At 38.0% G+C, this 13,382-nt stretch overlaps 1 pseudogene; it reads left to right on the plus strand.

Annotated features, from left to right (window-relative positions):
* Positions 1-1,358: 1,358 nt before the first annotated feature.
* Positions 1,359-2,356, plus strand: LOC101705793 (ubiquitin-conjugating enzyme E2 D3 pseudogene; annotated as a pseudogene).
* Positions 2,357-13,382: the final 11,026 nt, after the last annotated feature.

The following is a 13,382-nucleotide window of genomic DNA, read 5'->3' on the forward strand; positions in this document are numbered from 1 at the left end:
AGAATACACTTTCTTTTCGGCTGCACATGGGTCATTCTCCAAAATAGATCACATGCTAGCTCATGGGGCATATCTAAGTAAATGTAAAAGAATTGAAGTTATCCCCTGTATATTATCAGACCATAGTGCAATAAAATTGGAGATCAATAACATAAGAAACTGCAAAACACCCACAAACACATGGAAATTGAATAACACCCTCCTGAAAAACCAATGGGTCACAGAGGAAATTAAAGAAGAAATTAGACAATTTCTACAAGTAAATGATAATGTCAGTACAACACACAGGAATCTGTGGGACACAATGAAAGCAGTTCTACACGGGAAATTCATAGCAGTGAATGCCCACATTAGGACAACAGAGAGAACTCAGTTAAATAACCTAATGTAGAACCTCAAGCTCATAGAAAAAGAAGAGCATAACAAACCCAAAGCTCATGTAAGAAAGGAAATTATAAAGATCCGAGCAGAAATCAATGCAATGGAGACTAAGAGAATGATACAAAAAAAATCAATGAATCGAAGAGCTGGTTTTTTGAAAGAATAAATAAAATTGATAAACCTTTAGCCAACCTTACCAAAAAAGGAAAGGAAAGGCTCAAATCCATGCAATTAAGAATGAAAAAGGTGAAGCCACAACAGATCCTGCAGAAATCCAGAGGATCATCAATACCTACTTTGAGAACCTGTACTCTAATAAAATGGAAAACACAGAAGAAATGGACAGATTCCTAGATACATATGAATTGCCAAAGTTAAACGAAGAAGATAAAGAAATTCTAAACACCCCAATAACAATGAGTGAAATTGAAAACGTAATAAAAAATTTACCAACAAAGAAAAGCCCAGGTCCTGATGGGTTCACTGCTGAATCTACAAGACATTTAAAGAAGAACTATTGCCATTACTCTTTAAACTCATCAAGGAAATTGAAAAGGAAGCAAGGCTTCCAAATTCTTTCCTGGAAGCAAGTGTTATTTTGATTCCAAAACCAGGGAAAGACCCAACCCAAAAAGAGAACTACAGACCAATCTCCCTAATGAACATAGGTGCAAAAATCCTCAACAAGATACTGGCAAACAGAATACAGAGGGTCATCAAGAAGATCATACACCTGGTTCCGAGCTGGAGGCGGCGGTGCGCGGGCCGAGTCGGCCAGGGACTGGGCCGCCGAACTGCGCTCTCTCGCCCCGGCTTTGGCGGACGGATCCGCGCGGTGAAGAGGTGCTGTGTCTGAGCAGCTGGGAGCCAAGGACCATCCAGACCGCGGCGGGACCGAGCACAGGCGGGGACCGAGCACAGGCGGACACGGAGGCCCGAGACAGCACGGACCATGTCGCTGAAGCGGATTAATAAGGAATTTAGTAATTTGGCCCCGTGACCCTCCAGCACAATGTTTTGCAGGCCCAGTTGGGGATGACATGTTCCATTGGCAAGCCACAATTATGGGACCTAATGACAGCCCATATCAAGGTGGTGTATTCTTTTTGACAATTCATTTTCCTACAGACTACCCCTTCAAACCATCTAAGATTGCATTTACAACAAGAATTTATCATCCAAATATTAACAGTAATGGCAGCATTTGTCTCGATATCCTAAGATCACAGTGGTCTCCTGCTTTAACTATTTATAAAGTTCTTTTATCCATTTGTTCACTGCTATGTGATCCAAACCCAGATGACCCCCTAGTGCCAGAGATTGCACGGATCTATAAAACAGACAGAGACAAGTACAACAGAATATCTCAAGAATGGACTCAGAAGTATGCCACGTGATGCTACATTAAAATCAGAATAACCTGCATTATAGCTGGAATAAACTTTATATTACTGTTCCTTTTTTGATTTTCTTATCCGGCTGCTCTCCTATCAGACCTCATCTTTTTTAATTTTATTTTTTGTTTACCTCCCTCCATTCACTACATGCTCATCTGAGAAGACTTAAGCTCTTCCAGCTTTGGACAATAACTGCTTTTAGAAACTGTAAAGTAGTTACAAGAGAACAGTTGCCCAAGATTCAGAATTTTTTTAAAAAATGGAGCATGTGTATTATATGCCCAATGTCTTCACTCTAACTTGGTTGTGAGACTAAACCATTCATCACAGCTCTAACTGCTGAAGAAGCCAGCTGAGGGGGGGAGATGGATGCTCGGTTGTCACAGCAAGGAAACAGCATTATTCTAGCAGCATCCATTCTTGTTAAGCCTTTCACTGTTAGAGATTTGAGGTTATGTGATATACTTTATGCTCATAACTGATGTGGCTGGAGAATTGGTGTTGAATTTATAGCATCGGCAGAACAGAAAATGTGATGTATTTTATGCATGTCAATAAAGGAATGACCTGTTCTTGTTCTACAGAGAATGGAAATTGGAAATCAAACACCCTTTGTATTCCAAAATAGGGTCTCAAAACATTTTGTAATTTTCATTTAAATTGTTAGGAGGCTTGGAGCTATTAGTTAATCTATCTTCCAAAACACTGTTAAATATAGCACTGAGTAAATGATGCAAGTTGTCAATGGATGAGTGATCAACTAATAGCTCTGCTAGTAATTGATTTATTTTTCTTCAATAAAGTTGCATAAACCAAAAAAAAAAAAAAAAGAAGAAGAAGATCATACACCCTGACCAAGTTGAATTTATCCCAGGGATGCAAGGATGGTTCAGCATCCATAAATCAAAAAATGTAATACACTATATTAACAGAGTCAAGGACAAAAACCATATGATCATCTCAATAGATGCAGAAAAAGCATTTGACAAAATCCAGCACCCATTCATGATAAAAACGCTACAGAAAATGGGAATAGAAGGTCTTTATCTCAACCTGATCAAGGCTATCTATGAAAAACCAACAGCTAACATCATACTAAATGGTCAAAAATTGAAAACTTTCACACTAAAATCAGGAACGAGACAAGGATGACCACTATCACCACTCCTGTTCAATATTGTTCTGGAAACATTAGCCATAACATTTAGAAAAGAGAAAGAAATAAAAGGAATAAAGATAGGAAAGGAAGAAGTGAAAGTGTCATTATTTGCTGATGATATGATACTTTACATAGAAGACCCAAAAAACTCAGTCAAAAGTCTTCTAGACCTAATTGAAAGATTCAGTAGAGTAGCTGGATACAACAAGGTCAACACTCGAAAAACAATAGCCTTCTTATACACAAATAGCAGACCCATTGAGAGAGAAATTCGGGAAATAATTCCTTTTACAATAGCATCTAAAAAATGAAATATCTAGGAATCAACCTAACAAAGGAAGCAAAAGACCTCTACACTGAAAACTACAGCACTCTGAAGAAGGAGATCAAAGAGGATATAAGAAAATGGAAAGACATCCCTTGTTCATGGGTAGGAAGAATCAATATAGTGAAAATGGCCATACTTCCACAACTACTATATAGATTTAATGCAATACCGATTGAAATTCCAACAATATACTTCACAGAACTAGAGAAAACAATCCAAAAATTCATTTGGAAGCAGAAGAAACCTAGAATAGCAAAAAAAATTCTAGGCAACAGAGACATGGCAAGGGGGTATCACAATCCCCAACTTGAAACTATACTACAAAGCTACTGTGATAAAAACAGCATGGTACTGGCAAAGAAACAGACCTGAAGATCAGTGGAATAGAGTAGAAGATGCAGAAACAACTCCAGACATACTCAACCACCTCATCTTTGACAAAGGAGCCAACCACCCTCATTGGAGGAAAGATAGCCTGTTCAATAAATGGTGTTGGAAAAACTGGATTTCAACCTGCCAAAGATTAAAACTAGACCCATACCTATCACCGTGCACTAAACTAAGATCAAAGTGGATTAAAGAGCCAAATATCAAGACAGAAACAGTAAACTTGCTGGAAGATAAGTTAGGTAGAACTCTCAATGACATTGGCATAGGAAAAGACTTTATGAACAAATCTGCAGTAGCACGGGAGCTAACACAAAGAATCAACAACTGGGATCTCATTGTACTAAAAAGCTTCTGCACTCCAAGAGAAACCTCCAACAGAGCTAAGAGACAACCTACACTATGGGAAGAAAGTTTTAGAAGCTGTACCTCAGACAAAGGTCTACTATCTAGAATATATAAAGAATTGAAAAAAATCAGACCCCCCAAATTCAAAGACCCAATTCAAAAATGGGCATCTATGAAATGAACAGACATTTCTCAGACAAGGAAGTCAAAACAGCAAATAAATATATGAAAAAATGTTCAACATCACTCGTCATTCGAGAGATGCAGATGAAAACAACATTGAGATTCCACACACAAAGGAATGTCTGCTATCAAGAAATCAACCAATAACAAATGCTGGCGGGGGTGTGGAGAGAAAGGAACCCTTCTCCATTGTTGGTGGGAGTGCAGACTGGTGCAACCACTGTGGAAATAAGTATGGAGATACCTCAAAGAACTAGGACTGGAAGTCTCATTTGACTTAGCTATTCCCCTACTGGGTATCTTTCCCAAAAAATTAAAACAATCATACCACAGCGATATATGTGCACCTGTGTTTATAGCGGCACAGTTTGTAATAGCTAAAGTTTGGAAATAGCCCAAGTGCCCATCAACTGGAAACTGGATAAATAGGATGTGGGGTTTTTTTTATAAAATGGAGTACTACTCAGCCATAAAGAACAAGAAACTAGAGTCATTTATAGCTAAATGGATGCATATTGAGGCCATACTCTTAAGTGAAATAAATAGGACACACATGTGTAAATACCAAATAGTTTCTCTCGTGTGAGAAACTGAAAGTGTAAATAAGGATGAAAATGATTAAAATGAATAATTGATAATTTGGAATAGGAAAAGGTCCAAAGGTGTAGGGGTAGTGGGAGGGGAAGGGGAAAGGGAAGAAGGGAAAGGAAAAATTATGAGAAAGAAAAAAAATGGAAACAAAGTCTATGTAAATAGGGAAGGGTGGATGGGGGTGAAGGGCACATAGGTAATGGGGGAAAAAATAAGAACTAAGATACATCATGTTCAGGTACAAACACCCAATGATAAATGTAAATGTATTGTATACCTAAAATGTACCAATTAATTTTTTAATACCAACCCACATGTAGTTTCAAGATGTTTGCAGAAAATAAACACAACAGAAACTATATCAAAAGCATAATTTTTAAGCATGTTACTTTTTTTACAGACATAGACCAAGAATAAAATTACTAAAATTACATCTTCCAGATTTTAGCTATTCCATTTCAAATCTGATGTGACTTCATGATCTAGTTCTTTACTCTTCACTGGCAGTTTTTCCATAATGGTATAGACTTGCTTCTTAGATGAAAATGGGGAACAGTCCCCTTGTCCTAGCTTAAATGATGGTCCAAATAAAATGCTAACAGAACCTTCTTTTTCCCTCTGACTTTGTAAACCTTCAGGAGAAAATTAGCAAGTATAAATCTGACTCTTAGATCCAGCAGGGCTGGGCTCTAATGCAGTAGAATGCTTGATTAGCATGTTGGAGGTCCTAGATTCAATCCTCAGCACCGCTAAACAAACAAACAAACAAGTAAATCAATAAATAAGCAAACAAGTATTCGTAAAAAGTGTTAGGTTGAGCAAACCCACAAAGGAATCGATTCCTTTATGCCTCTGGGAGATAGAAACTCTAAGGACTTGTATTGTCTGCTGAAAAACAGCAGGGGGAGCTCATGAGTTTTGTGTGCTGCTGTTACTGGTCACACTCCACCCTCCTCCACAAAACAACATTGCATTAAGTACAGTATAGCTTCAACAGGACAAAAGAGAAATTCGAAGGAAAAAAAGAAAATTTAAAAATCTAACTAGAGGTGGAAATGGCCAGAATTAATTTCATAATAAAGGACTGATAAAAATGAACAGTCCATATCTACATGCCTACCTCTCAGATGTTCCTTACTACTCCAACAGCCCAGTGTACCAAGGTGCCTAAGACCCTCACTGTTCTTAATTTTTGAACATCTGTTCCATGTCAAGACTAGGTAACTAGACAGGTATTTTACAAAGTATTGTGCTTAAATTTTCTAGGTATGTTTTTAAAGTAGTGATTTTCTTTAGGGAACAAATGTGTGGCAAAATTTCAGTTATACTGAAAGTGTGAAATATTTCAATTTTAAACCATAGAATAGCTGGTGAATACATAGAACACTTACTCATTGGACAGAGTTAAGGGAGCAGGACCTATGTCCTGAGTTTTAGGGGTAGGATAAGAAGTCACATCCTGGGAGATGAACAGAAAGTATTGTCTCTCTGCGAGAAGTCATAAGTGACGTAAGTATTGCTTGCTGTTTTGTGCTGCAAAGCTTGGCCTGGGACATAGGAATCAGTGTTTAGCATTAACGAATCACCAACGTCTCCCATTCTGAGACCTAACGATAAACTAAGCTGTGAAGTCCTTGGTGCCTGTCTTAATGACAGTGCTCTCTGGGGCTGGCCTGGGGGAGGGGTGTCTTATCGTCACTAATATGCTATGTTGGAATCACAGCTGAGTATCTTGGGATATATCTTGTCTTTGTCACCTCTCCAGGAGGAAAGGGGAATTTGGGCTTTGGGAAAAAAGGCAGGTTTTAGTGACTGACCAAAATGTCTTACAAACTCCATGAAGTTCAGGGTCTTGTCTTGTTTTGTGATCAGTGTTTCCCAAAGAGTACAGATCTCTCCTTTTGTTATTTCAATATGCATATTGCAGCTTTGAATAAAATACTGTGAGTTATAATCGAATCAGAACATTGAGAAATCAAATGTTGAAAACTAGGATAAATGTATGACTGCTAGGTCAGTTTGATGCCATTGAGTTTTCTGTGTCTTAACACTTATTCCAAGGTCTTTACAGAAAAATGGATCTACATAATAAAGTGAGCTTTTTCAATAACTTCTATCGAATGATTGCATGATTTATGCATAATTATGAGTGATGACATTTTTCTTTTAAAAACTTTCTATGTGTCTTCACAAGCTACATTATAATTTATTCCTTGGTAAAGTGTCCATTTAGAAAGGAAATGAGACTACAGGAAGGAAGGCAGTGCAACAGCATGACCTTAGAAATAAAATCCTCTCTAAAATAATTTTCTGACCTCTTTAAAGGGCATTCATATTTTCCTCTATAATGGGTCTGAATTTATTTGATCTGCATCTTCAAATTCTTTTTTCTACTGACTGATAGTATTTGAAAACCAGATTTTTAATTACCCTAAATAACTGTTTGAAGAAAAAAAGAAAATTTTGTTTATTTTCTAAAAACTGATTTGGTTCAGTTGTGATAAAAGAGGAATCTCAGAGTAGATGTCAATTTTTATTTAGGTTACATAAAATTAGAAATAACCAGAAACTCCAAATGATGGTGATCATGAAGAATCATAGAAGAATATTTACGTCAAGAATAGCTATAGGATAGGATAATTTTGTATTAATATATCAGGCAGAAAAAGTATGTGTTTCTTTTTCTACAGAGTTTATTCAACTAAGTATTAAAAATAGTAAATTAGAACAAAGTGTCACATCAGCTTTCTGGCACTTGAACTCCTTTCCAGTAAAATAATAGGTTAAAATTATTTGATTCTTAGGTCTCTTTTAAGATCTAACACTCTAGCACTCTGACCACAAGGGTCACCTCCAGAAGTTCGGTTAAATTTCATGAAACAAAGGATGTACTTGCTTAAAAAGTCTAAATTGCTACTTAATTTTAAAACTGTATGGATCACGCTAATGTGGCTAAGTCTTTCCAAGGGAGAGCTGATGGAATTTGAAATGATCATAAACAAGGACTTAATTAAAATGTGGTAGGTTCACAGGAAAGAATAAGTTTAAATTTATAAGATTGGTAAAGCCCACATTCTCTGAGTCAATAGCTATCTTTTACCAAACAGTTCAGGAACTCATACAATATCTGATCAAGATGGCCTCTGTCCAGCTCTTCTCTTGTGCTGAAAGTCTTTATTATTGAATACACCAACCACCAGTTGAGTAACAAACCCAGTGGTTATCCCAGCTCTTCATTCTCTCATTGTTGACTAGTTCCACACATGGTAAGAAGCCTATACAGAGTGATTCTCTACTGCTCAAGCAGATGGCTAGTGTGTGTTAGTCAGGTTTCTGTTACCATAACAAATACCTGTAATACCAGCTGAAAAAGAGGAAAGGTTTATTTTGGATCACAATTTTGGAAGTTTCAGTCAATGTTTGGTTGGTTACATTGCTTTGGGGCCTGTGGTAAGGCAGTGCCATCATAATAGGACCACATAGCAAAGGAAGGTGCTCACTTCTTGGTGGCTAGGAAGAAAAAGAGAGACAAGAAGGGACTGGGTGTCCCAATACCCCTTTTAGGGTCATGCCATCAATGACTTCACTTCTTCCCATGATGCCTCCCCTCCTAAAAGTTCTACCACCTCCCACTAGCACCACTGTGGACCAAGCCTTCAATACATGGACCTTTGGAAGACATTCAAGATCCAAAATACATCATGGTCCAAGAACATGCTTCCTGTTCTCTTGTTGTAGAAGTGAGGTTCAGAAATAAACTTGCAAGTTCAGATGAAGTTGTTGGCCACTGAAGAAGCAAGGATCTTATTCCACCGTTACCCTTTGGGAGGAATGAGTAAGGTCACTGTCTGTCACTCTGTCCCCAAGGACGAGGACCTTTATTACTTTTTATTATAATAGATAAAATATTTCTTCTGTTGAGTTACAAAATCTTAAAGAAAGTTCAATCTACTAGGTGTTCGCTGTCTGACAAATGTCAGATGTTGAGCTGTGGCTAAGAAATGACATGAGAAATAAGGAATAGCCTAATCCTTTAGACTACACATTTTCAAGAGATTCAAGAGGTGTCATGGCCAAAAATGATGCCGTATTGCAAGTAAACACTTCTAACAAGTGAACGATTTGACCCTAACCACCAGAGCAGAGCTTGTGTGAACTGGACTGGACTTGAGGAATCTCTTTTCACCAAGTTTGATGAGCATAAACAGTAGAACCAAACATCGCGAGATTGGCTCTGCCTGCTTCCCCCAGAATCTCCAGCCTCAGATGTAGATTCCAGTGTAAGAAACCAAAGCACAAGGGGCCATTTCTGAAGAACCAGAGAAAAATGGGAAGGAAATGAAAGAAGTATGGAAGAGGCTGGACATCCACACTGCTGTGTGCAGTCATACACACACCAGTGCCACACACGGACACCAGGACTGAGGGACAAGTGAGGGTGGGATATTCCTCTGCACCATCAAATGCAGCTTAAGCTATTCCAGTCATTTGCTGAGATGAAAAGCTTATGGGATCTCAATGTTAAGGATGTTCATCTCCTAGGAATTAGCTTAATATCTATTTGTTGACTTACACCTATGCCCGATTGTTTCTTTATTGATTTTTGCCTTTTGGATAAGGAAGCTATGATGAAGTTAAGAGTAGGAACTACATGATTTGTACAGTAGGTTACTATTCCCACAGTCATGAGAGTTAGAAAAAATCTTAGCACGCTTTTCCATTACAATATAACATTTCTATTTTTGCAAACAGTAAAAGATGTATTTAATTACATTTTTGTAATTAATCATTATTGTTTTATCACTCCTCACCATTATTTAAATATATGATAAGAACACATAGAAAATGCACATAGACAATGCAAAGAAGAAAAATCCCACATTTAATAAAAAATCAGCTGCTAAACTTTTCTGGTACATTCTTCATTCTTCACTCTGTGTATGTACGTGTATGTGAGTGTGTGCGAACGTACCATATACTTACAAAATTGGAATTACACATTCATTCTAGTAAGTAAATTAGGAAGCAAGGAGAATGGAAATTCCTTAAGAACTACAGTTACGTTATGAGTTATCTTGAGGTAGTACAGAAAGGTACATGATCAGGGAATGGAACAAAGAGTGTTTTCCCTGCATCTGTAGTTTGATTTCTTAAGAGAAGAGCTCATACAAATGTGGCAAATTGTTAATATCACTAAATCTGGTAGTAGATAAATGAGTATTTGCTATATCCTTCTCTGTATTTTTCTGTAGATTTGAAATATTTCATAACTTTCAAAACAAAAGCTAGAACTGCTATTATGATTTTGTGTGTGCTGTGTTTGTGGCAACTTTAGCATTTCTGGGGGTCTCTGCTGCAGTCTTCTGGCTGAGAGAGTAGACATTTCTGTTTTTTCCTAAGCTGCTCTTCACAAAGCTTAGAGCATCAAAGGAGATTCCACATTGTAGACAGGGTAACTCTCCACGAAAAGTGCAGTCATTTCAAAAGTGCTTTCTCTTCCTCTGTAACTGACATTTTGAATGCCCGGGAGTCCTGGGTGCCTCACAGAATACCCAGCATCACTGCTAAGAAACACTGAACACAAATTGATTATGCAGGTGCTTGGAGTTGCTTACATTTTTCTCTTTTCTGGTATGGTCTGAAGATGATCAATCTTTTGTAGCTTGAAAGTTTGTTTTGATCTTTTATAATGACTCAGAAATGGCACAGACTGATGTAAATTTATGTCTTCTGGTGCCTGCTACATGAAGAGTATGTTTGACCTGGAATGTCCTTGGCACACAATGTATCACTGTGGGCAGAATTCAGTGTGCTCTTCTAGAGTGACCTGAGCTAAAGTGTTCCACTGACAGGAGTATCTTGATTTTATCTGGGACTACCGGGTTTTTTAGAATTCAGGTGATAGGGCCAGATTTTTGGAGGACATTGGCAATTCAGTCTAAATAATATGTCTTACTGGAAAATTGCTGAAAAACACCAAAATATATCAAATCCATTCTTAAAATTTCATCACACCGAAAGAAATATACACTAAGATTTAAAATTGGACTGCATAGATTTCCTTGCAGGCAGTGGGGCCAACTTTTTCAAACCTTCATATGGTACTACAGTCTTCATTAACATCTTCATTGAACACTCAAGAACTTTACTGTTATGAAAAAGTAACAATTGAGAGATTCCATGTAATATAGCAAGTTATTTTTTTGATGGTCCAGAAGACAAAAGGAGAGAATATTACAAAGAAAACCTTGAAAACCCAAAAGACTTGACAGTGAGAAATCATGGAAAATTTTATCAGCATTGTTGAAGGCTACTGAAACTGATGAAACAATCTTCGTGAGTTTTGCAGTAGAAGCAGAAATAAAGAATTTGGATCCCATTGATTAAGGTTGAATTTTGATAGGGAAGACAATGAACAGTGAGTAAAAAGTAACATAGTGTGAGGAGGACTCAGATACATGGTACAAAGACCCCGCTGTACCTGAGGATCACCTACACTTGGGAATTAGAGGATTCTCCCATCAGGCCCATGGCCTATAGTGGATGTGCAGACTGAAAAATGAGGCACTGGCAGCGATTTTCCAGACAGCTTCAACTGATGGAGAGAACTCAACCCTCCTCTCCAGGAAGGCCAGCATCTTTGCTGAAAACCGTGGAACAAACAGCCTCGGGCACTTGGTGTGGGCGGGCAGGTGCCTGAGCTGGTGCCATTGCTGACTGGGCTGTCCAGCAGGGTCAAAGGGGAGGTAGCCCTGAACCTCCTAGACCCAGACAACCTGACATGGACACACCCAAGTGCACTGGATAGAGAGGCTACAAAAACAAGGCTTCCCTTAATGAGTTATTTTTGCGCTTGGATGAATGAAGCACTGCTGCAGGAGTCTGGAGACCAAAAACTTTCCAGGCTTTTGTAAGGAGCAAAGGCAAGCACTTTCCATCCTTTCCTGGGGAGTGCTAAAAAGAAGGCCTTTCGGAGCCTTCATAAGGGATGTGGATTTTAAAGGTGACCTTAGGTCATGCAGAACTAATCAAGTGAAAACAATAAGAAAATGAGCCTGACAGTCAGCAAGTATCTGAGGACTTTATCAAAAAGAAAATGGACAAATTCACTGGGTGCTGCAAAGGATCAAATCTGCAAGGTGGCATTATGTGGCTGGGATTAAATTATTTATTCATTGTTAATTTATTTATTTATGTATGTGCAAATGACCTTGCTGCTGCAGGTGCTAAAGGGCCTCTGAAAAGGCCGGGAGTTTTAGATCCAGGGCTAGAATATTGGTCCATTTAACTCATTCTTTCCTTAAGGCGATCAACACTGACTTTTATCTAAGGAGTGAGAAGAGGAAAAACCATATGTGTGCAGGGAATGACGCAGGACTTGAGCAGCCCTGAGGACCCAAGCATTTCAGCTTCATTCAAGATTTTGGGGAAGGCTTCATGTGGTTTAATGTCCAACAAATTAGCAAATGAATGCTTATGTCAATAAGTGAAAAATCCCTGGTTGGTTTAAACAGATAAAAAGCCTCTGGGGAAACTCCAGGAAATGCAGTCTCTTTTTCTTTCTCTTTTTAATTAATTTAATTTAATTTTTAAAAGAAAGCTTGGCACTTCTGGAGCTTTATGGAAATTCACAAAAGTTGCACACAGTAAAAGAGGTCTAAGGGATCCTTGATCTTGTTCTTGCTTGAAATAGTCTTAATGTGACCACTGGAAGAAATAAAGAAGACTGAATCAGCCATTCTCTGTATCACATTCACTATTCAATAGAGTCCTGCCACAACTGAAAAGCAGAGAATCCATCTTCACCTCTCATGCACGCCGAACAAGCAAAGACAAACAATCACTCTGTATCTACGATGACAATGTTGTAGGGGAAACCTTAGGGTGAAATCAATAATGATCTTATTTTCTCTAGGTTTAGGCAAATAATGATGAACAAAAATGGTCACCCTGTGTTCCTGCTGACCCAGCACAGTGGGGATGCAGTGTAGGACATGACCTTTGGGGAAAGAGATCACAAGAACTCAGCATGGGGGATTCAGACAAGAAGTCACACATATTGAAACCAGTAACATCAAGCAGTGAATTCTCCCTGAGGAAGGAACAAGACTCACTCAGTTTGTGAAAGAGATATATGACAGCTAAAGGTCCCTGGATGAGAATCTTTCTGCCAAACTGGTAGGAATGCTAAGTAAATGATTTGCTTAGGAAATGCTGCATTTCATAATATATATCCTCTCTCAAGATGAATTAGAAGCTTCTCTTGAATTACAGAGGTAATCTTTCCCCAAAAGGAGAAGGGAAAAGGAAGAAAAAGGAACACTAAATATAGTGACAGGATTTTCTTTCACATATTCAGTTGTTCTTGGACTCTAAAGTAGAATAGAGTAGCAAGCACATAAGTGCTAAACTAATAATTTGCAGAGGAGAAAAGGAAAAACATGTAGGACATTTCTATATTGCTAAACATCATTAATTCATTTTCCACTATTTTGATACTTGTAGGAATTTTGACACTAAATGCCAAACTGCCTAGAGAATAAAAATTTCAAAACAATTTCTCCTCTCTTTTTCTTGAACTTGCCTAAGAGTAAAGTTCAGCCTAAAA

Source organism: Heterocephalus glaber, unplaced genomic scaffold (assembly GCF_053883595.1).
Source record: "Heterocephalus glaber isolate CG9 unplaced genomic scaffold, H.glaber_assembly_v1.0 deba00001461, whole genome shotgun sequence".
Taxonomy (NCBI): domain Eukaryota; kingdom Metazoa; phylum Chordata; class Mammalia; order Rodentia; family Bathyergidae; genus Heterocephalus; species Heterocephalus glaber.